Here is a 26,284-nt window from a genome sequence, read left to right on the forward strand (position 1 = left end):
CCAATGATGTGAACCGTTAACAAGCACAAGAGAAACCACCAATAATGATGATGGCCCTCAAGGTACGACAATACAATCCGTGAATGTGAAAATGAAGTTGAAGTTGAACACTCATGGAATCATCAAATCGAAGGCCGATGATTAAAACTTGTTGTCGAATTTGAAGAACTTGCCATTAAGGCATGCAAGCTCTAAGGTACCGAAAGGGGGTTTCTAAGTCAGCTTCCTGGATAATGAGCTAAAGTCAACAGGAAGTGACCCATTAAAGGAGGGCCATAATGAGTCCCTCATTATCAACATGAAACAAGGAACAAAGTGGAATAAATTAGTAAATCCTGGATTGTGCCAAAAGGTTAGACAACGTATAAGTAATAAACTACAGATAGGACTTCTCTTCAACATATTGACAACACGACTCTGGAGTTTGGTAGCATTTGCCTCAACATAGGACCAAGGGTCATGATGATGAAATGGAATAGTCTAATGATAGGAAAAATGGATCACCCAAACTTGGAATGACAAGTGACTGAGTGAGGATATCCCAAACCCAACACGAGAAACAAATGAGTGTCATGTTCAAGAGCGACATGTTGCCTATACAAGAGATGTTTCATTTTCATTTTCCCCACTATTTCTAGTGAGTACCCCAATTATTTTTAATCACAAGCTTGAAGCGGATAGCATATGCTTATCATATAAGTTCATTCTTTGAATGAATCCATCCTAGTAAGTTTTATGAGCCCTAGGAAGGAGAAACTCGATCTCGTCATGGTGACAAGTCTTTCATCGTTTAATTTTTATGAGTTCGATGGAAGAGTAAATCAGTGCCTTTTTCATATTTAGAGAGTTCGAAAAAGAGACGAAAAAAGAAAATTCCATCAAGTCCCTTTTCATAATATGTCTCTCGAAACTGAAAAGGTAGAAAACAATATTCGAGAGAACCTCTTGACCATGTCGACCAAGTTGTTCCTTTTCCGTAAATAGTTAATCACAGCCCAAAAAAGGGGTAAATGTATATTGAGATGACGCCAATTCATTTAATTTAACGAGTTCAAAAAGACAAGTACTCGACGATATTTTCATCTTTTGATAGTCAGAAAAGAGCTTAAAGATGACTCCATGGGGGTTCCTCTTTCATTTATTTTTAACGAGTTCGAAAAAGAGATAAAACAAAAACTTGTTGAATTGGTCAAAAAATGATCACTGTTACGACTAAAAGATCTTGTAACTGCACAAAGACAACCACACATCACCGATATCAAGAAAAATAATAAAATATTGGTAAAAATGTGTTTAAAAACTTATAAATAGACGAAAAGTAAAAAACATTTTACCATTTCACTTGGAGTAACTCGAAGAGTGCATTTACCCCATTTTTCTTGATTCTTTAGGCAAGCGGTGTGGCAGATCTGGGGCACCATTTCACGAGCCGTTAGTTGCAGGTAAGAGATCTTCCCTTTCTCTTGCTTTTCATTCCATTTTCATTCCATTTTAGAGAATTTTTTACTGCTTAAGGGGAGGATTTTCATTTTTATAATCTGGGTAATCAACGTGAGTCTGATCATCGGATTCACGCTGATCACCCCTTAGCCCAAAAGGCCCTCGCGCTGCCAATGTGAAAATAATTCGAACATTCGCTTTGGGTGTAGAGTCTAAAATAAAATGAGAAATCCTTTTTATTAACTGATTTTTTCGCAATTTTGATCCATTGAAAGCCTTCCTAATATTGTTTATGGGTTATTTGCAGGAAATTTCGATAGATAAGGCCATCGAATGGAAAGAGAGAGGCCACAAGGTAGAAGACCACCAAGCTGCCCAAAGCGATGAATGTGTTAATGCTTTGAGGGATTTCATATTACTGAAGTTCTTTCAAACCCTGGGACTCAGAGCTTAGAATGAGTTGCTAGAATATCTCATTGGAATATGGGATGTTGGTCGCAAGATCTTCATCATTGGAGATCAAGAACTGGAACTAGAGGTAACTAACATCTACTTCATCACTGGATTGTCCAGAAGAGGGGAGAGGGTCCAACTCTTTGGAGCTCGTAATAGAGAAGAGAGCACCAATATCCTGATCAGAATGCATTTCCCAGGTGTAGAAATAGCCGTGAGTGGGACGGTTAAGATAGCAACCATTGGCAACCTCCCCTTGAGGACGATTCTACATACCATGGCCCGTATAGTTGGGGTTCAGGAATTGCATGAGGTAACTAAATGAAAATTCCAATACACAGTGGATTGCCTTGCTCCAATAGTATTTAACTTGTACGAAGGATTGTTGGTCAACATTAAAAGACAACTGAACAAGTGTAAAATAGGGCACTTGAAGCACTTCAAGTTCAGATCGATTTAGTCACATTATTTTTGGAGTGTGTGCCCCTATTTCGATACCAATGGGTAGAGGTGGATGATCCAGCTCCATGAGATCCAAGGTTTCTCATATGGAGTGAGATCATGCCTCGAGGGGGAGGAGGTCAATGGATGCATTTCTCTCCGCCATTCTTTGGTTGGCTACAACTATAGTTGATCATAGTGGATGACTATGCCTATGCGGGCACAAAGTTCAAAGGAGACCCAAATCTTCCCCTAGCACCTGGTGCACAGTGGACCGATGCAGGCAAAACTTGTTTTTTGGAAATTTTCAAGTTTTATGATATTTTTTTAAGTGTATTTCAGAGTTAACTTATGATAATTTTGCAAATGTGCGACCGGAAATACATCCTATAATCTCCCAAATAGCATGGTGAGTAGCATGCCCAACAAAGGAAGAAGCTCCATACGAGGAAGGAGTAGCTCCATACGAGGAAGGAGTAGATCCTATAGTAGAGATGGCGTGAAACCTGGAAGTGATTACTCGGGGGATTCCAGAGTATGCGACTATAGATGATGTGTTGCTGCGGTACCAGAGACATACAGTAGGAGTATCCACGAGACTACGTCGATTGTTAGGCCGAGTGATTAGAGCTGTCTCATGTTATCATGAGCATCATGTGGGTGAATAACCTATTCCTAGTCATGTTTATCTGCATTGTTGTAGGATTTCAAATCCATGTGTCTCAAAACACTATTTTTTTAGATATTGATATAACAAACTTTTACAGACTCGATATGCATGTTTCTATTGTCTACTTATGTGTTCATATATCATGATGATGTGTTTGATTTTTTACAAGTGATGCAAATTTCTATCTAAAATGTAATTTTCTAGTGCATCTGTTAATGTATTCAAATTTCGTGGAATGTGTTGATATGTAATGTAATCAAAGTTTCTTTCCAGTAATCAAACACGTAGATACATGCACAAAATTGGTTGATCTCTTACTGAATAATGACCATTTAATTGTAGCACAATGAGTTGTGAATCTAACTTAACAACCAAGTTTTTGATTCCGAGAGAAACTACTTCTGATAATAGTTCAATAACTGCATTGTACTTGGTAATATTACTAGTTGTTCGTCCCAGGCAATAACCTTGTAAATTGATCAACTTGCCATTAGGGATGAAGAGTGCCCAAGCTGCGGAAGATAAGTTCTATGTGGTACAAAAAGCACCATCATTAAAACCAACATAATGGTTCAATGACATCTGCAAACCAAGTGAAACACAATGTAAGCAGAGGAAACATGTATGCAAAGCAAACAATCACACCAAAAAATCAAAATTCACACTAATGTACAAAGTTAAATACACTGGACTCACGCATAATACAACTGGCTAACGCATTACCTTCGTAGTCAACCAACTCATAGGCGTATTTTTGGAAAACATGTTTAACAATGTATGACCCATGGCACATCAGTTCGAACTTTCCAGCTCCCAACTTATCGTTGGCTTGGTCAAACAACAAGACCAAGTCACCTTCAACGAAAACTCGTGGAGAAACAGTTTGATCATAATGAGATTTAACTGGTTTTTTCTGTGCTTCGATAACCATCACAATAATACGATGGGTTTCATCAAGGCTCTCAAGATAAATTAAATGTTCCTCTTCAGGTGATGTATCGAGGAGTAGTTTGATAGCTATTTTTAACAAAGGAATCTCACACTCAATAGGGAATGTAGCCTCTAAACCCTATACCAACTGGAATGGAGTGAAACCAATGTTTTTCTTAGGTGTGGTTCGGTAATCCCAAAGAGCAGAAAACAACATGAGATGCCAATTCTTTTTATGATTTCCAATGGTACGTTGAAGCATAGTAATTAAGACTTTATTAATTGCTTCAACTTGTCTATTGGCCTGTAGGTAGTAAGGAGTTGAGTTTCCGTGACGAAGACCCAAATGAGAAGTAACTTATGCCATCATGTACTAACGAAAATGTGATCTATGATTAGTGACAATGGCTTGAGGGATGCTAAAACGGGCTATGACATGGTTAAAAATGAATTGAGCAACATTTGTACCATCAGCATTATATGTGGGCATCGCCTCGGCCCATTTAGTAAAATAGTTGACGACGACAATAATATAGCCATGCCTCCTAGCTGAGCGAGGGTTACAAGTCATGAAATCAATGCCTCATTTAGCAAGTGGACCAACGGTAACAACTAGGTGTAAGGCTGTTGGCAAGGAACACTATTTAGGGTTATATATCTAACATTCATGGCACTTTTGAACTGCCAACAGCCTTACAGTATAGGGACCTAACAATGCTACTATGGTATCTAAACAATATCGTGAAGGTCTTGAAGCTAAGATCGTCTCTCTAAGAGAAAATATTGAAAAATCAGATAAGCAGAATGAAGAACTACTTCAAGCATTTGAAGAAAAAGAAAGTGGGCTGAAAGATGGGATTCTTAAATTAAATGAGCAAGTGGAAGAAGGAAGAAGGGTTGAAGAAGGTATGAAGAAGCAGTATCTAGAAAATGAAAAATAATATCAAAGAATGGAGGTTGAGGTAAACGTCCTAAAAGGTAAATTAGAAGAAAAAGATAAACATTTGCGATTTCAAGATAGTACTAAGATTTTGGATAATATTCTCAGTACTCAGAGGTCTCCCTCTATCAAATTTGGCATTGGTTTTCATGAAACATTGAAGGAGAATATCGTTCACAAGTTGAGGCAAGGAATTTAAAGGGTAACAATATAAAACCTAAAATGCTCAACAAAGAGATAAGAAGTCAACCTGATAAAAAAAGAAGGAAAGTGAATCTTCAAAGAAAATCATTTAATCCTATTGTTAATCGATTCTCTCCTGTTATCAATAATGTTGAATTTTTATATGTCATAATTATGAACTTGTTGCAGCAATTGCATAATTAGATTGCTTCAACCACAAGCAAATAACCGCTTCACAGAAAGATCAAAAACTTCCAGGCACTTAGGCTTCTTTAAAGGATGTTGTTTTTCCTGTAATATATATGGTCACAAAGCTATTAATTGCAACAGAAGGAATATGAAATAGAAATATTATGATTCCTTTGCTCACATAAGATGTTATTCTTGTAAAAATTATGAGCATGTATCAAGAGAATGTAGGAACAAATCTATGGATCATCTTAGACAACATGGCAAGAAACCAGATAAGAATATTGATGTCATAAGACCTTAAAAAGACGGATCAACCAACATTTTTCATAATAAGCCAAAATAAGAAGAACATATAAGGTGTGGTCTTCCTCTCTGCTCATTTGAAGAAGAAGATGAATGGTGCATAGACAGTGGATGTTCTCATCACATGATTGGAGATAAGAGTAAGATTGAGTCTTTCAAGAAAAACCAATATGGTAATGTTATTCTGGGAAATAATGCTCCAACAAAAGTTTTGGGAAAAGGTAGAGACATAATTAATAAACATAGAGGAGCAACTGATACTTTATTAGTTCAAGGGCTAAAGAAGAATATTCTAAGTGTTGGTCAAATGGAAGATAAAGGAAATATAATTGTGTTTACATCAACCAAGTGCAAGGTTATGGATGAAGCAACTTGAAAAGTCATAGCAAGAGGATATGGAAACCCAAAAAACTATATGTGCTTGAAGAACTAAATTATCATAGATATGAGGAGGATTCAAACTCAAAGTAAAAGAAGACGTTGCCCATTACAGTCCATTATTCTTAAACAAATACTTCTCACAGTGACTGCAGAAGTGATGTGAGGTACATGACCTCATAAGAATAGAATATGATTATCAGGGCCTCAGGATTATTGATGTGTAATCTCAGGGGGAGCCAAAGTTGTGAAGTTTCAGTATTTTACTTTCTACACGTGGATCCTTTGAAGAAAAATTGCATATATACGTGAGTTCTGATCTGAACAATCGCGTATGTTTTGCTATGATGAAGAAAAAGTGGGATAGACTAAGGAAAAGGCTCTAATATGCTTAAGACAGTTATTAATCGGCTTTCTCGTTCTGACTTTGGTTGGTTACAGTCAGTTGATGCTACCTAGAAATGGTATTGGATTATAATGGTTTATTAGTTGATGCAATATGACATGGATTTATTGATTGATGAAGTTTCTTTGATGACCTTACTAATGGATGACTTGATGTGATCAAACCTGAAATTAAACAGTGGACACAGCTTCAGGGGGAGCATTGGCTATGCTTCTAATAATGAATTGTTGGAATTATGTTTTCTTTAAAACTCCTTGGTACATAATGATGCTTATCAATGGTGATGTTGCTTATGTTACTGAAGTTCTTGAATGATGATGCATGAGTTGATAATTATGGGTGATGCTCATCAAATGTAGGATGATAGATAACTGTCTACTGACAATACATGTATGATATGTTAGGGGTTGTTGTGGAAAGAACATGTAGACCTTGTTATGATTATTTGATGATGATAGAATATTATTTTGATGATGCATATGGTACATATGTTATGTTGCTTATATGTTGATATTCATAAGTTCAAGGAGATAAACAGAGCTTGATTATACAACCTCATTTTTTATTATGATAAGTGTCACTCATTACTTTTATGTTGTTGTTATTATGCCTTCAAAGATACATAAGTTTCATATGGTGTAGTTATGGATGATGATTCCTATGCTGATTAGATCTCACATATGCTGCGTAAGGTATATTTTTTGAGGATTGTTGTTCTTAATGGTATCAACGAGATGGGTTACTAACAAAGTTTGAAAAATGATGGTGAACTCATGGTTTGTTATTGATGACTTTTCTCATTGATGAGAAGCTATATACATACTACTATCTCTATGTCATGGGATATCATTGATGGGTGAATTACATATAATAATCTTATGGATGATTACTGAAGTAGCATATTGATGAAGTGATGTTGGTGTGATAGTTTTTCTTGCATGAAGAAAATGGGTCAAGAGAATGATGTTACTGTGGGTTTCATGAAGACATCTACTAAATGATACTTGGAGACATGGAATATTCTTGGTTGATGCATGAAAATCTATTCTTTGATGAATATGGATTGAGGATTTTCCTACTAAGGGAAAGAACAAGTTGGCCTTGATGAGATCAAGGGGATGAGTTTATAGCAGATCTCTATGGAAAATATTATGCTACATACTTGGTCAGAGGTTGATGATATTAAAGCTACATTGTCTTATCTTGCAAATTGAAGATGAAAATGTGCATGTTGTTGCTGACATATGCTTATGGTGTAGATTCTACATGGTGTATGATAGTTTTTGATGACTATCATGGTCTCTTTGGTCATGGTTATAAATGTCATATATGTCTCTTTATGTAAAGGTCATGTAAAGATTTATGATGTAATCATTGTGAAATTCAGTCATGTATGGACTATTGTGGTCAAGTCATGTAATGTTAGGATATTCTGATACATAAGAAATAGTTAAGTATAACTTGGTCTGGTGTAGAGTTAGGTAAAGTGTGTTTATGTTATGAAACCAGCTCAAGAAAAGATAGAAAAGAAAGATCAACGCCTTAGAATTCAGCCTCTTCGAGGGGGCAACCTCCTTTACATTACATAAATGAACAATTCTTGGATGATACAAATGACAAAACCTCCTTTCTATATATAGGAGTCTAAGGAGTCACAATATAATCCAGCCGACCTAACAATAATAATATAAAGCCACAAAAATAACAATAGAGGGATTCTATGGGGCACAAAAATAACAATATGGGGGTAATAGGGGCACAACAATATAAATAAGGGGTATAACTACAATAGTAGTGGGGTAATCACTAGTATTATAGGGACCCAACATGCCCCTCTCCAAAAAAGTGTTGTCCTCAACGCTTGAGCAGTTCTGGATACTTCTGCATAAAATTCTCATCCTCCCATGTGGAATCTTCAGCGGATAAGTTCTTCCACTTGATAAGATACTCTGAAATTGATCGATTTCGTAGCTGTCGAGTTCTTGTTTCTGTGACTGCTTCTGGTTCCAATATAATTTTTCCTTCCTCGTCAAGTTCTGGTAATATTGTTTGAACTGGGAGCTTGTCGCCTATAACCTTCTTTAAACATGAAACATGGAAAACTGGGTGCAATCGAGAAGCTGCAGGAAGCTCCAATTTGTATGCCATAGTACCAATCTTTTCCAACACCTTGTACGGACCATAATACTTTGGTGATAATTTATTATCCTTCTTAGCTTGCTTTAGGGACATTTGCTTATATGGTTGTAGCCGTAGGAATACCCAATCACCTACATCAAAACTTCTTTCACTGCGATGTTGATCTGCCTGTTGTTTCATTCTATTTTGTGCCAACACGAGGTTATCCTTTAAGAGTTGGAGGACTTGTTGTTGATGTTCGATGTGATGTTCCACTGCCTGAACCTTAGAATTTTCTCTTAAATATGATGTGATTGATGGTGGTTGGTACCCATAAAGTGCCATAAATGGGGTCATTTTTGTTGCTGTATGGAAGGAAGTGTTATACCACCATTCAGCCAGAGGCAACCATTTGACCCATTGTGTCTGTTTATCAGATACAAAGCAACGAAGATATCCTTCCAAACATTTGTTTACTATCTCAGTTTGCCCATCAGATTGAGGATGATAAGATGAGCTATGAGCTAACTGAGTACCAAGACAAGAAAATAATTCTGTCCAAAAATTTCCAGTGAAAATGGGATCTCTGTCACTTACAATAATCTTTGGGTTTCCATGTAGCTTTTGAACTGTTTCCATAAATGCAGTAGAAACTGTACTGGCTTTAAATGGATGTGATAATGCACAAAAGTGTGCATACTTGGTAAGTCTGTCAACTACCACCATGATGACACTCTTTCCCTCAGACTTGGGTAAACCTGTGATAAAATCCATTGAAACCTCCTCCCAACGTTGGCTTGGAATGGATAAAGGTTGTAATAGACCCGGTGTCTTAATTGTTTCAACTTTATTTTGTTGGCAAACCAAACATTCCGCCACAAACTTTTGAATATCTGATTTAAGGCCATCCCAAAAAAATTCCTTCTTAACCCTGTGGTAAGTTTTTAAAAATCCTGAGTGCCCTCCTAAGGGAGAAGTGTGCAATTCCATAAGAATCTTTTGTTTTAGCTGGGAATTCTTACAGAGGTATAAGCGATCTTTGTACCATAACGAATCATTTTTCCAGCTAAATGTATCAGAAGTACTGGAATCTTGTTGTAGCTTTCGAATAAGTGCCCACACTTCTTCGTCATTCTTCCATTCCTCCTTTGCTTCGTTTATCCAATCTGGTTGGATAATAGAAATGGCACACAACAATGCTTCCACATCCTCATCCTTTCTTGAGAGTGCATCTGCCACCACATTTTGCTTCCCTTTTTTGTAGATGATTTCAAAGTCATAACCCAACATCTTTGTGACCCACTTTTGTTGCTCTTCAGAGGATAATCTTTGTTCTAAAAAGTATTTAAGGCTATCATGATCCGTTTTTACCTTGAAGTGTCTTCCCATTAGGTAGGGTCGCCATTTCTTAAGTGCATGGAGTATTGCCAACATTTCCTTCTCATAAATAGCTTTGCTTAAAAACTTTCCCTTGATTGGACGACTTTCAAAAGCAATGGGTCTTTCATCTTGCATTAGAACAGCACCAATTCCATTTCCTGAAGCATCACATTCCACAATAAAGGTTTTTGTGAAGTCCGGTGTAGCTAAGACCGGTGCTTGGCACATTGCCTCTTTAAGATGTTTAAAGGCCTTTGTTGCTTCCGGAGTCCATGAAAATGAATCTTTCTTCAATAATGTTGTTAGAGGTGCTGCTATTCTCCCATAATTCTTAACAAACTTGCGATAATACCCTGTCAACCCAAGAAATCCTCGCAGATGCTTTATGGATGTGGGGATTTTCCATTCCTTAATGGCTTTAATTTTGCTAGGGTCTACCTTAACTCCTTCATGAGATACAATATGACCCAAATATTCCACCTCCTGGACTCCAAAGAAACATTTGGATCTTTTTGCATATAATTGTTTCTCCTCCAATAGTTGTAGCACCTTGTCAACATGTTCAACATGATCCTTCCAAGACTTGCTGTAGATTAGTATATCATCAAAAAATACTAACACAAATTTTCTAAGGAATGGTTTGAAAATTGAATTCATCAAACCTTGAAATGTTGAAGGTGCATTGGTAAGGCCAAAAGGCATGACCAAAAATTCATAATGACCCTCATGAGTTCTAAATGCCGTTTTCGGAATGTCTTCAATCTTCATTCTGATTTGATGATATCCCGAACGAAGATCCAACTTGGTGAAGTAAATTGATCCATGCAATTCATCCAGTAATTCATCAATGACAGGAATGGGGAACTTATCTTTAATAGTGAGCTTGTTGAGCTCCCTATAATCTGGACACATGCGCCATGATCCATCCTTCTTGTGCACCAATACTACTGGAGCTGAGAAAGAACTTTGACTCGGTTGAATTATACCAGCCTCTAGCATTTCTGCAACCATACGTTCAATTTCACTTTTTTGGACATATGGATATCTGTACGGCCTGATGTTTGGAGGAACACTTCCTGGAATCAGATGAATAGCATGATCATGATCACGCATAGGTGGGAGACCTTTGGGAGTCTCAAATACCTTGGAATGATTGTCCAGGACTTTTTGGAGATCTGGAGAAATAGATGATTCCAATGTGGAAACATCTAGCGAACATAATTGTGCAATTACACCTCTTTGCTCCTTTTTTAGAAGCTTTGTCATGCCATTAGAGCTGATTATCTTTCCTGGTTTCCCTGCAATACCCCTTAATTCAACTTCCTTTCCTTCCACAGAAAATTTCATGAAAAGTTCTTGAAAATTAAAAGCTATTGTACCCAAGGATTGTAGCCATTGGACTCCTAGTACAACATCAGCACCTCCCATTGGAATGGAAAGCATTGGGCTAGTCAATACATATTCTCCCATGGATAGCTTGATATTATGGCACTTTCCAGAACAATTTATTGTTCCTCCATTTGCAATCATCACTTGACACTCTGGTGCTGGATATAGGAAGCAATTCAATTCTTTTGCTACCCTACAATGAATAAAATTGTGGGTGCTTCCTGAATCAATCAACACTATTACCTTTTTCTTCTTGATTTGTCCTTCTATCTTGATGGTTTGAGGAGTGGTAATTCCCGCCAATGCATTACAAGATATGGTCGGATTTATTTGTTCTTCATCTAGGCTTTGTTCCTGGAATATATCCTCTTCTTTTGACCTTTCTTGCTCCTTTTCTTCTTCCTCTTCACAATCTATGTAGAATAATTTCTTCTCAGCACACTTATGACCTTTTGTGTATTTGCTATCACAATTGTAACAAAGCCCTTTTGCTCTTTTTTCTTCCAATTGTTGTGGTGTCAACCTTGTAGGTTGTGGAAGACTATGGGCAACAACACTTCCATCTTTATAGTTGTGAATGGTATGCTTCCTAGTTGCCATAATTTTGCTTTCCATTTTTCTTGCTAACCTGAATGCCTTCTCTAATGAATCAGGTTCCCAAAGGCGCACATCATGTTGGATATTATCCTTTAAAGACCCTATGAACACATCAATCCTATGCTCCTCTGGAATATCTTTTACCCTTATGTTCAATTTTTGGAACTCCTCAATGTGCTCCATTATTGAACCCTTTTGTTTGAGACTTATCAATTGGCTAAAAAAAGTGTTGCTTTTTGTATCCTCATAATGTGCTATCAATTCTTCCGTAAAAATTGCCCAAGTGATAAATTGTTTACGAGAACAAAGCCATTGATACCATACAAACTGATTTGGTTCCAAATATAAAGTTGCCATACGTACCTTTTGTGTGTTTTGCACATTATTGAGATCGAAGAATTGCTCCATCTGTAATATCCATGTGGCGGGATCCTTGCCATCAAACTTCCTCATATCGATTTTTGGAATATGGTGGGTCTTCGATCCAACATTAGAGTCTATGGAATCATGATTAACATTTCTTTTGTTCACATCATGAGTTTCCTTTACAACCTTTTCACCATTAGTAAGTATTTCTTGTAGAAAATTTGTCAAATTTGTCTTCAAATCTGCCATGTCTGTCTTCAAATCTGTCCTCAAATCTGTCTTTAGATCATCCATCTTAGCTTCCATGCCCTTTATCTTAGATTCCACGCCATTTATCTTAGCATCTGTTAGCTTTTGTGAGCGTGACATTTGTTGCACTTGTTCTTGTAATTTTGATATATCATGTAGCATTTCTTCCTCTTCTTCATGAGTCATGCTAGAGCTTTCAGGTTCCTTACTAGGTGTTTGCATTTTCTTTCCTCGGGGCATCAGTTACCGATAATAATGCTTTACTATGCCCTTTGAATTCCTTCAAACCAAGCTTATGCAAAAATTAAAAAAAAAACTACACACCTTTTTTTACTTTGTAGAAGCCTGATATTGAATCTGATGTATCTCTGTAATTTCGAATCATCCAGTTCTGAAATTGTGACCTGTAGTAGCCTTGTATGTCCTCTTTCCAATGCCACTAGTCTGATCCAAATTGGATTCTCCAAGAAAGAGTTATGCACAATCTTCCGCAGTGACCTGATTATAGACTATTTCAGTAGAGTGAACTTGTATGAAGTTCCACGTGTCACTGCTTCAACCTTTGACTTTGAAAAATATATAAAAGAAAACTAAAGTCCGTCCTCTTTCTGTACCTTCTTACAAAATTTCAATCCGATGCTCAGAAAGAAAGTTATAGCGAAAATGCCACGATGACCTGTTTGGAGCAGCGAAACCCTAGAATCCAAAGCTCTGATACCAAATGTTATGAAGCCAGCTCAAGAAAAGATAGAAAAGAAAGATCAACGCCTTAGAATTCAGCCTCTTCGAGGGGGAAACCTCCTTTACATTACATAAATGAACAATTCTTGGATGATACAAATGACAAAACCTCCTTTCTATATATAGGAGTCTAAGGAGTCACAATATAATCCAGCCGACCTAACAATAATAATATAAAGCCACAAAAATAACAATAGAGGGATTCTATGGGGCACAAAAATAACAATATGGGGGTAATAGGGGCACAACAATATAAATAAGGGGTATAACTACAATAGTAGTGGGGTAATCACTAGTATTATAGGGACCCAACAGTTTATTTATTATGTACTTTTGTAACTTACAATCCGATGGCCACGATATGTAGTGATCCAACAGTTCATTCTCTCCTCGGTATTACCGACACTTAATCCGTGGCTTACCACCCGATTGGTTAATGATCTCTATTTAAAGAGAATGGAGGGTCATTTGTAGTGTAACCATTCATGAGAGAAGCTTATGTAACTTTTCATTCTTTTATTAATAAATTGCCTGAAGTGGTTGCGTTGGCTTAGGCCATGGATTGTTTACCTATTTGAGGATTTTAACCACGTCAACAATACTGGTGTATTGATATGTGATCTGTTTTTGAATGGTGTCCTTTGATGTTCTATTTGAGGAAATTACCCTGTAAATTCCTACATGGTATCAGAGCCAAGTTGAGGGTCGCATACATTGGTGATCCAAATCTGAAGTCGGTAGTACTGCATCTGACTGTCATTTCCTAGGTCTATTGTTTCTGACTGCTTTTGGGCTGAGAGGACTGCTCTATTGTGTTAGGAGCATCTGTTCCAGTGAGGAACCCCTTTCTTTTCATGCGAAAAGGTTTCCAGTAGCCATAGCTACGTCATTTTTAAGATATGGAGGTATACAATATTTATTTGCAGTTTATAGTTATTTTCTCTCTGTTTATTTCGGTTTATTTATCTCTTTGTTTTTTTATTACCAGATCTACACCTTTCATTTCTGCTTATGCTCTTTGTCTCGTGACTCTGTGCGATCTGGGCAAATCAGAAACAAAAAGGAAGTTTTTTTCCTCATGTGTATGCTCTTTTCCGGCGCGCCTTAGTGTGATATCGGAAAATCAGAAACATTGAGGAAAATTGTTAGTTTCCGGGTAAAGCTAACTTCAGACCATAAGGTTTTTTTTTTTTTTTTGTATGTCCGTTTTGGGTTTTGTGGTTTTTGTTTTGTAGGAAAAAAAATAGCTTTTTCAAGTAAGCACACACCCCAAAGCTTCTGTGACTAAAAAAAATAAAAATAAAAATAAAACCCCCTTCCTCTTTTCCAAAAATTACTAACCTTTTAAACTATCTCACTTGGTCCAAATTTACTTTATGAGAATAGAGGTTTTAAGTTTAAGTCTTTCTTTTTGTTGAGTTACTTTTTCAAAAAGCACATGTAACTTATGTTTTAAAGTTCCTTTATGTAAAAGTGTTCTCATCCATTATAAAAAGTGAGTCACTTATAATTCTAAAGTCTCTTTATCTTTTATTTAAGTTACAATTTAATTCGTAGCTCATAAAGTACCATTGTAAAAGTGACTTTCACTTATTATAAAAGTGAGTCATATAATTTTTTTTTTAAAGTGAGCTAATTAGATTAAGTTTGGAAAGGGGGCAGATTTTTTTAAATATAACATTATCATTCATTTCAGCACATTCCCGCACTTCGTTGGCATCTTCAACAACTTTTCTTCAAAAAGCCATAACTTCTTCATCCGGAAGTAGTGTTCAGAGCCGTTTTTTTTTAATCAGTCTAATCTTTCGAGATCTTTCCATTGGAACACTTAGTTTCAACATCTATAGCTTTAGTTTCTGTTAAAATAGAAATTCCATGCCAAGTTATTCTTGACAACACCAACTACTTCCAATGGTGGTCCTACATTGTGGATTTACTTAGAAGTAAAGGTCTTTACAGAATAGGCTTAGGACAAGAAACCAAACCAAAAGATGAAGATAAGCTAGTGAAATGGGAAAATATACAAGATCAAGCACGTGGGTTGATAGGGACGTCTATTTCTCCAGACCTTAGATTCCATATCGCAGAACTTGATTCTTTTGGGAGTTTAAGTATCCTTAAATATTTTGATCCCTCCTCTTGTTATAATTTAAGAATCTCAAGCAAAACATTTGGAAATATAATAACACTCGAGCATATAGATCTTTCCGGCTGTAAAACAGTTGAAGTATGGCCCTCGCAACTGGGGCACCAAAGGTCCCTAAAAGTACTGAAGTTGAGGAGCACAAATTTCAAGAAAGAATTTCCAAGTGTTATTGAACTCCCCAGTGAATTAGAAGTTTTGTGGATAGGAAACCCTTTGTTGGACACGGCGATGCCTTCGCCAGGTGACTTAAGGAAGTTGAAGGAATTGCATGTCGAGTATGACAGGGAGTTGAAGTGTTTGTCGGCTTCGCTTGAACTGCCGAGTCAGTTGAGTTGGTTAAAAGTGGTTGGTTGCCTCATAATCCACACATCAGAGCTATTCTATGATAACATTTTATACCCCAACCTTGAGAAATTAATCTTAGAGGAGTGTATTCATCTAGTGGAGATTGGAACATTACCCAAGACACTCACAAAGGTGTACTTATTCAGGTGTGATAATTTGAGAACTATAGAAGGCCTTCATGGTCTTCCAAGGCTTTGAGAGGTATCCATAAAATCTAGTAATGAACTTCAGTTGCCGCCGAGTGTAGTAGAGACGCTGAAGCAGAACCGCGTGACACCAACAGTGTGATAGTAAGAGCATATACAGCTTGAGTGGGCCTAATGGTTAAGAGCATGTGTTTCCTCCTAAGAGATCACAAGTTCAAAACCGAAGGGGGGTAGAGTATGTATGCCTTCGTAGAATTAGCAGTCAAATCGCTATGCGGAGGTGGGTCCCTTGTCCCACAAACAAGGAGGTCTCATACACCAATTTGGTGTCTGGCTTGGGTGTGACCTTAAAAATGGCTATTATTATTATTATTATTAAGAGAAATTAAAATTTTCAATTTGCAATTTAAGTAAAATGGAGTAAAATATTATACAGTGAATATGCTTTTCATATATCTTTTAAATTTATATTTAAAATATATTTTCATAAAAACAACTTACGATGTATTTTCATTAAATATGAAAATTAGTTATATATCTTTTTATTTTAAATATTAAGATTATAACATCAACAGATTGCAAATGAGATAAGTATTTTTTCCCATTAAAGTAATTTTACTGAAATTAATTGAAATAGTATTTTTAAAAGTTGAATGGATTTGTTTAGTTTTTTAAAAACTTGTTTTTTAATATTTGTAAAATTTACTAAAATTAATGTAAATTAAATAGAAATAGAAATAATATATAATTTATAATTATAAATATATATTTAATTTTGTCAAATATTATCATTTTATTTTTATTTATTTATTTATTTTTATATTATATTCTTTAAAAAAATTACAAATAGTAATCTAAAAGTTAAAATAATTTATAATAATTATAAATTTATATAAACATATACTTAATTTTGATAAATATTACTTTTTGTGTTTTTGTTATATTTAATTCATTTTTTTTTTGACAGAAACGGTTAGTTTGATATATTGATTCTCGGCTGAAATGCCTCATTTCAGATTACAATAAAGTGGGCAAAACTCGGTTTTCTCCTTGGGTAGGAACCAGATGGTTTCCCCCCTAGTGAGCCTGCGAATTCTGTAAAACATTTTAAGCTAATAGTCAAGGGATAGGATCCCAGCCTTCGTCTTCGTTTCTTAGCAGGACTCCGTGTGGGAGGAGAGCCGCTTTGTTGGCTTCAGCATCGACTTCTTTATTGTTGTCTCTCTTTACATGAAGGAATTCCAGGTTCTGAAAGGAATTTATCAGGGTTCTAATTCTGCTCATCAATCTTGATAGCCTTAAATCAGTAGGAAGAGAGTTGTCCACAATGATCTTTATGATGGATTGGGAGTCCCCAAAAACAGTTGCCTCTTTGATACCCAGAGAAGTGAGCTGTTTGAGACCCTGAAAGAGAGCCAGAGCTTCGGCTTGAATGCTTGTATTGAAGCCCACTCCCCAGGCAAATCTTAGTTCAGTTCTGCTCTCTGCACTTTTGATTACTCCACCTGCACTGGATATACTGGGATTACCTTTTGCTGCCCCGTAAAAAAAGAGAGTGTTTCTTTCCTTCTTGCTGCAAAACTCAAAAAATTCTACAGCCTCAAGGCGGATTTGCCATTTTTTTAGAGGAGGAGGAAGTCTGGCAATATCAGTGAATTGGAGATTAAGGTAAGCGCCCCATACAGCTTCTTGACCGCTTAGTTCTGCCCTGTCAAGCTGATCACCCAAACAGTCTCTTAGATGACTTTTGATTTTTTCCCATATGATCTTGAGATCACTCTTTTTGTCTCTGAATATTCTCTGATTTCTTTCCAGCCATATATGCCAGCAGATTAATTTAGGGAGGACGAGCCAGGCTTCTTTGATGTGGACGTTCTGAGGGGAGCCACCTGGGTACCTTAACTTCCAATTTGCAAACAAATCGGCGCAGCAGTTTGGCAGGGCGAAGTCTACGCTCCATGGTCTTAAGGCTTCAGTCCAAAGTTCAGAAGAAAACTTACAGCGGAGCATTAGATGGGAGGCGTTTTCCTCATCGACCCCACATAACGAGCAGCGGGATGGCCCTATGTATCCTCTTCTTCGAAGCCTGTCATCTGTCAATATTCTTTGGTGGCATAAAAGCCAACAGAAAACGTCTATTTTTGGAATCGAAGTCCGAGACCATATACCTTGCCAAGGCTTCGGATCGGGGGGGACATGAGGTTGCAGGGAGAGCTGATTGTAACCTTGCGCAACTGTGTAGCGTCCAGGGGTCGGACCCCATCCCCTGGTATCGGGCTTCCTGATATTCAATGGAGCTTTGCCTGCTAAGAGGGAATGGAAGGAGTCGAATTCACTGGAAAGATTATGGGGAACCTCAAGATTGATCCAACTCTGCCATTTTCCATTCTCCCAGTGAGATATATCCCACAGTGTTTTGAGACCCGCCTTGTCCATCCAATCTCTCAACATAACCAGAGAGCGATCTTCATAGAGGGGATCAATGCCCATGATACGGTCATCCCAGATATTGATGCGCTTACCATTTCCAGGAATCCAGTGCGCGTGAGAATTGATCAAGGGGGAAGCTTTGATGCACAATTTGTGAACCATCATTCCGGTTGTTGGTTTGGGTTTGTCCAGGCAACGAATTCTCTGTCCACCGAAGTATTTTCTCCACATCGCAACCTGAGCCCAACCCGGATTTGGGGCAATTATCCTCCACAGTAACTTTGCACCCAATGCAATGTTTTGCTTGCTGAAGTTTTTGAAATTGAGGCCTCCTTCCATTCTAGGCAAGGAAATTATGTCCCAATTTAATAGAGGACTTTTTCTCTCATTAGCTTTGCCGCCTTTCCAGAAGAAGTTCCTAACGTAATCCTCCATTTTTCTCATGATACCAACAGGGGCCATCATGAATGTAGATTGGGATATGGGGAGACTATTCAAGACAGCTTTGACCAGCACTGTCTTGCTAGCCAGATTAAGCCAATTGAAGCTCCAGGAGTGAATTTTGAGCTTAAATTTTTCCAACAACGGCAACCAATCTTTGCTGAGGGCCCTTTTTTGGAAAACAAAGAGCCCCAAATACTTGAAAGAGGACCAAGAAGAGGAGGTTGTGAAGCCAAAGCAGTTTGAGATAGCTTGAAGGGATCTGGTAGTAGAATTCAAATAGTAGATGTGACATTTGCCTTTGTTAATTTTGATTCCTGAGTCTTCGCAATAAGCATCCAACACTTCTTTGAAATGCTTAGCCGTGATCAAGGAGCAGCACCCAGCAGAAAGGAACCATTCGCAAATAGCGCATGATTTATATTTTTGACACCTCTTGCGATGTTCAATCCCATTATTTCTTGATTAGTCTGTTTTTTGTTAAGAAGGAAACTAAGAATAGAAGCTTGAAGGACAAAGAGCAAGGGGGAGAGGGGACACCCTTGTCTCAGCCCTCTAGACGCTTTGAAAAAGTCAGTAGCCCTCCCATTTACCAAAGGGGCAATCCAGGGCTCACTAATACATGCCTTAATCCAATTGATGAATTTGAGTCCAAAGGAAAATTTGTGGAGGACATCGAACAGGAATCTGTGTCTCACCCTGTCGAAGGCACTTTCGAGATCTAGCTTGATAGCCATTCCTTCCTCTTTCTGCTTCAGGCTTGAATAAATCGCCTCTTGGACCAGTATAAAATTGTCAACAATCTGTCTTCCCTGGATGAAGCCTCCCTGGTTCTCGAGGATGATGTCAGGAAGGATGATTTTTAATCTGTTTACGATCACTTTTGTTATCAACTTATAGCCTATGTTGCAGAGAGAAATAGGGCGAAATCTGGTGAAAGAGTTGGCACATTTTTCCTTAGGAATTAGGGCCAGGAAAGCCGAGTTGATGCTTCCTCCAATTTTATGACAAGCTTGAGATTTCCGGAACATTCTACATAAATCTTTTTCCACTATCTGTCAACAGTTCTACAAGAATCTGGCAGTAAAGCTATCTGGACCCGGGGCCTTATCTGGCTCCATTGCAAAGAGAGCGGTTTTTATTTCATTGTTGGTGACTTCTGCTTCCAAAAACTGCTTCTTTCTGGTAGTGATCAGAGAAGGTACCTCGTCCACTGAAGTTGATGCAAACCCCTGTCCCTCTTCTTCATTATACAACTTTTTGAAGTGGAGGAAGGCAGCCTTTTTATGCTTTGTATGTCTTTGTGGCTTATATTCTCTTCCTTGATTTCTGAGATGGAGTTGAAGCTTTTTCGGGCTTGGGCTTGCTTATGGAAGAAGGAGGAATTTCTATCTCCAGCCTTGAGCCAAAGCCTGCGGGATTTAATCCTCCAGTACTCTTCCTCGGCCAGACTTGCCTTGAGAAATTTTCCTTGTAGCTCGGCTTCCTTATCTAGAGTTTCTTTTGTGATTTCTTCATTTTCCGACTTCAGATGATGAGTCTCAAGACATTCTTGGATCTTTTTCCTTTCCACTGCTGGGTTAGAAAGGGATTTAACCCAAGATTTCAATGCAGCTTTCACTCTCCTGAGCTTTTCCTCCCATACAAAGAAGGCAGAACCGTTGACTGGTTGCTTCCAAATGTCTTTTACTAATTGCATGAAGGTCTGTTCTTTAACCCAAAGGGGATTGAATCTAAAGGGAATAGGGCCTTGATCCATATGAGACAGTAGATCGAGCTTAATGGGTCAGTGATCAGAAACACTGCACGGAAGAATATGCATTCTAGAATCTAATCCAAGAAGAAGAAAGTTACTTTGAACAAAAAAACGATTTAACCTTGCAGCGATGTGTCCCGGACCGAGTCTTTTATTGGACCAGGTGTATTTTCCCGATGAAGGTTTTATGTCAATCAGGTCTAGCAGGTCCTCAACCCATTCTCACGCCATATCCCTTACAACGCTTCCTCCACGCTTTTCAGCCAGAGAGAGGGTGAGATTAAGGTCCCCTGCGATGATGACATTCCTTAATTCTTCCGAATCTTCCATATTTTTGATATATTCCCAGCAGCTCTTTTTCTCACTAGCGCTGGTTGGAACATACACATTGAAGAGGCAGAGGGTCTCATTTGAATCGACATGTTGCAGCTTAGAGAGCAGCCAATGGGTGTTGGCAACCTCTTTGATCTTTGAAAATTTATTTTCATTCCAAAGGGTGCCCAGGCCTCCTGACGCACCACGGGCTGAAACAGCTTGCCCTTCACTTCTTTTCCATAGATTTCTGATGATATGGAGGAAGGCCTTATCCTCCATTTTAGTCTCCTGGATGAGGAGTATATCAGGAGATTCAGTTCTTATCAGGCTTTTGATGGCTTCTTCTTTTATTCTGCTCCCCATACCCCTACAGTTCCAGGAGACGATCTTCATCACTTGATTTTTGAATGGAGAGCTCCTTTAGAGCTCTGAGACTGGTTTCTGGTCATCTTCGGCGTTTTTTCCAAGAGTTTCTCAAGGTTGGTTGGCTTCCTTGAAGTTTGTCTTTATAAGTCTCCTGTTCTCTTTTTTCACGGGTAGATTTTCGGCCTCTCAATGATCTTCTAGCCGAAGTTTGCGAATCCCCTATTTCACCTTCTTCTTCTGAGTCCTCCGATTCTTGCACTTCCTCAGCCTCTTCTGTGGGTATCTCTTTCGTTCTGTCTGTATTAGGTTCAACTTGCTTTGATCCCAAGGGGGGCTCCATATGAGGCGATACTTCATTCTAAATCTTTATTTCTTTAGGATCTTCTGATGCTGAGCTTAACAGTGTGTATTTGTTTCCTTGATCTTCCATGGGGGGAGATTGAGCCCCAGAGCCTGCCTAGGGGGCTTTGCCATTTTTATTTCCGGTTCTAGGGCTTTTATGAGCGGGTTTGGTTCTTTTGACCTGTGTCCATCCTTCCTCCTTGTTTTTCTCCCCTTCACTATTCTTTGGACAGCCTCTAGCAAAGTGGCCATAGACATGGCACTTTCTGCACTTAAACGGAAGCTGCTCATAGTCCAGCTTTTGGAGATGCGTCCAGTTTCCAACCTTTATCTTTATTGCCTCAGGCAAGCCCACCTCAAGATCCACTTCAACGCAGATTCGAGCGCAATCGAATTGATCTTTGCTATTGGCTCGATCAATAAACTTGCCCAATGTATTTCCAATGTGTTTTAGGGACTCCCAATTCCAACAATGCATTGGCAGGTTGGGCAATCTAACCCACACAGGGACGGCTGTGGGAACGTCAACTGCTGGGTCAAATTCAGGCATCCACTTATTGAGATACAGCCCTTGAGGGCCCATGAAATAGGGTCCATTGCGAAATATCAGGTCCTTATCCTCCTTTTCAGAGAATTCAAAAAGGAAGAAACCCTTCCCTAGAAAGTAGGAGGTGACTCTGCTTTTGATCAGCGGTGCCCAGTTCCTTGCTACCCAGCTCTCCGTGGTTTTGGGGGAGGGCCAGAGTCCAGTGAACTGTCCAACCAAAGCTCGCTCTGCCAATGAGAGGGCGACCTAAATCGGCCCCTCAGGAGGAAGCTCAATCTCAGGTATGTCATCTAGGCGCTTGACAAACTTCACGGCTTCAGTCGCTTTCTTCCTTGGGAGAGATTCTAGCAACTTTATGAATGCCTCAGCATCAAAAAGGGGAGGCTATGTCATGTCCATTTCACCGCGGTTTAGCTCGGTCGAGGTGAGCTTGCCCAGGATTCAGAGATCATAGTTCTTCAAACCAACCCAGAGGTGTAATGGCTGGTAAACACCACACAGGTTGGGGATCAACTCAAAGAGGGAGAGGGGCGCCGCGCAGAGTCAGATCCGCACAAGGGAACCTCCGAGGCGGCCACAGGGCTGAGGCAGGTCTCGAATGCACTGGGTGCAGAGTTATATTTAATTCATTTTTATTATATCTTAATCTTTTTTACAAATCTATGAAAAAAGTTTACCCAAAAATAAAATTCATTGTTTAATTGACATAAATATATATAAACATATATGTTTGTGGTTTGTAACCATGTTTGTTGTTCATAACAATGTTTGTGGTTCGTAACAAAAATGTATTATGGGTTTGAATTGTATTAATAGTTAATTGTATTGAATGTTAACATACTAAAAACCATATTAACATAACAAAGAAAATTTATAGTTAAATTAGCATCTATATTAACACAAGAAGGAAAATTCATGGCTAAATTAGAGATGCTAGAGAAGACTTGTCTTTCAATTTGGGTTGTATAATTTGAATGTGCTCGAGCATAATTCTTCCTTTGTCCCGAGGATCACATGGTTTGAAACGTCGACCAAATCTCAATGATGTGATTATTCTGAAAGACAATCTCATTAGCATAAGTCTTCTTTGGGGAGATCATGAGCCTCTTGCTTACCTACTTTGCTTATGTATTTCATTTTTTCATTGTCTTTGTGCAAATGTTGGTGTCAAAGGAATTGGACTTGGAAGGCTAATCTAGAGTAGGTTATCCCCTTTCTATTTGACTTATGTAGGGACCTTCCCTATGACATCATTTTTTTAAGGCAACAAGTTCAAGATATAGGAAACATCTGATATTTAACGAAATATGAAGTGATACAGTTTAAGATACGACATTGAAAAATAAGCAATTAGACAATCCATTTGATACTAGTCAATCGTTAACCACATCCTTTATGAAGTTGCATATTAATTAAAAGTACATCAATATTGAAAACACCTAAATTTAAGATACTTGATTGGTCCAATCTTTTATTTATTTCTAATCCCCCTTCACCCCAAAATTTACTCTTGATTTAGTTTACTTGGTTTTAAAATGACACTTACTTCATTATGCGAATTGGTATGATCACCTTATCTTAATTACATCTCAATGATTTTTTTATGCCAAGGGTGCCAATTCAGTCATGCCCTTTAAGAACTTCCCTTTGAAGTTCCAAGGGTGTCATGCTAATTAGTTCTTTCTTGATGCCAAGGGTTCCAAGTCGGTCGTTCCCTTCAGGAACTGTCCTTTGAAGTTCCAAGAGTTCCATGTCGCTTGGTCTTCAAACATCCAATGACTACGAGGGGAAGAACTAGGTGTGACGATAGTGACTTATATCTTCTCCTATGTTTCTATCTATAGTGAGACTAATGGTGTTGGGGATTGAAGAATTCGCTTCGATGTGCACCCCCTGTAAAATCCCCATGGGCGGCCCAATCTGGCACTTACCCCCACGACATCCTGATCTTCAAGGCGAAGGTACCCCAATACTTCTAGCCCAAGTCACAACGGGAGTCCTAGCATGTGGAATCAGTCACATTATCCCACCCCTCCTATAAGGGTCCATCTATCTATATAGGCATGTCACCCATTGATCCGAACTTATGAATAAACAAAACAAAATACAAATATAAACATAAACACGGACATGCAACAAAAATAAATCTTCATTTCATTAATATCAAAGAACTAAAAAATGATTACATACATAATGGAAATAAACTAGCTCGGGCGATGGTAGCTTATCTCTAAGATGAGATGTAGCACTACATGCCTATGAACTATGTTAGAATGAGGCTCAAGGGTCTTTTTATTATTGAATAACAAAGATAAACACTGAATAATGAAAACCCGAACCCTAGGAGATGGAACAACAAGAGTTTGTTGGCATTATGACTAATGCGTTGTCATTGATGACAACCTACTTGATGAACATGCCAACAGGATGTGTCTACATGTGACAAAGAGTTTGGTCAAAGGCATAGCATTATTAAGCTAGGTTGTCATTGATGTTAATATGGCATTGACCGATATTTCAATATTACTGAGATGGCTAATGATAGTTAAAACTCTTATTTGACAAGGATATCGTGAATGAAGATGTCAAGCCACTAAGAAGAAGTTTCGTCCTAGATGCCTATTGTTCATAATGGATCACTACACTAACATGATGACATATATGGTGACATTACATTTGATGACATGGAAATTGAAGGAGTTGTAGATCACTTGATGGCATGATGATTAAAGACATAACAAGTGGAGACCTCACTTAAAAACACTTGGTGACAAAGAAGAAGCTCGTATTGTCCCAATCATTTCTGCACTAAATAACGACCAGTCAAATTGAAAATTATTTTTCACCTCCTTAGATGTAGAATCTCATTATGAGACCTACACCATATTTTAGAGCATAATTTTGTCATTCCAATGAGCTATTACACAACCCAAAATTCCAAGTGGTTTGAAAGTTATGAATTTTTTAAGTTATTTTATTAAATCTAGACATGGAGCTGACCTGAGCAACCTACACAAGTCGGCCTCCAAATAGAGGACGTGATTGTTCATTTCAAGGATGGAAGTGTATATAAATAGAGGCTCAGACCTCTGTTTTTCTCAAGTAATTTCAGTGAAAACGCGGAGAAAAAGGACCAAACGTCTAGGAGGTCGAGGAGGATGTTTTAAGATCACAATTTGGGCATTTTCAATGATTAAAATATTCTTAAAGAGTTCAGACTTAAGGACAAAAGAACAGAACTTGTGACAACCACCTTCAGAGGATTATTTGTAATAAATATATCTTTATCTTAGGACCTCTTTCACCTTTTGGAGAAGCACAGATCACTGTTTGACAATATTGTGTGGCTGAGATAGACATTCTTTCAAGAATAGTCTCAAGAACAGTCTCCTATGGATAGATTGCAGAGTCTTGTGCCTTGGTTTTTCATGGAAGAAGACTTTGGGACAGAAAACAGTCCTGCCATAATTCAGACAACAAAATTTGGATACCTTTCAAGGCCTCAGAAAATTACTTGGGAAGAAGCTCGATCAATCTGTCTTTATCTCGGATTTGTGGAAGACACTCATAACAGAATTTCGTTGGATATTGATAGGCTGCTACAACAATAAGGATTAAGTTTGAGTTCATAGTTTGAAGCAGGATTGGACCCTGGACAGTGAAAAAAGAATAGCTTCAAGCTTGGATTTTCTTGGTGTATAGTGATAGACTATGATCCTGAGGGGCAGACTTGCTAAAGGTTTGGGCAGATTTCAGATTAGCATTTAAAAGGTTCAATATTGAAGAAACTCTTTTGAACATTGGACAGTGAATAGAGCTTGGAACAAAGAACAAAGAAGAATTTGGTCAAGGACATACAAGTAAGTGCATTACTAATCAAAGCTGGTGAAGGGTTTTGGAGACTTTGATTGAAGTATTTATGCAATGACCTTGAAGAAGATTGAAGATATCTTGAGAAGCCTTAAGAGATCTTGGAGATAACATTGAAGACCATGATGCATCATTGATGTCATCATGAGGTGACTTGGAGAATTTGCTTGGGGATGATGAAGAGAAGTGGTGACACCTTCTATATTACTAGGTTGTAACTGATGATGTAGCGTGAAGACTACAGTGAATCTGGAGATTGACAGGGCTTGGTAAACAAGACCTTGGGAGATTTCGTGAAGTACAACCAAACATATCTTGACAAAGTGAAGCTATAGGGTTGGAGCCCTTGGGCTTGGTGCCTCAAAATTGACAAGGTTGGTGCCTTGGAAAGTCCAAGTTGGTGC

The 26,284-nt window shown here is 38.1% G+C and overlaps 1 pseudogene; it reads right to left on the bottom strand.

Annotated features, from left to right (window-relative positions):
- Positions 1-21,578: 21,578 nt before the first annotated feature.
- LOC149199425 (serine/threonine-protein phosphatase 5 pseudogene) overlaps positions 21,579-26,284 on the bottom strand; it is a 55,975-nt pseudogene continuing 51,269 nt past the window's right edge.

This window comes from Pinus tabuliformis, chromosome 2_1, assembly GCF_031772625.1.
Source record: "Pinus tabuliformis cultivar Carrire ecotype Pingquan chromosome 2_1, CPIR1, whole genome shotgun sequence".
Taxonomy (NCBI): Eukaryota; Viridiplantae; Streptophyta; class Pinopsida; order Pinales; family Pinaceae; genus Pinus; species Pinus tabuliformis.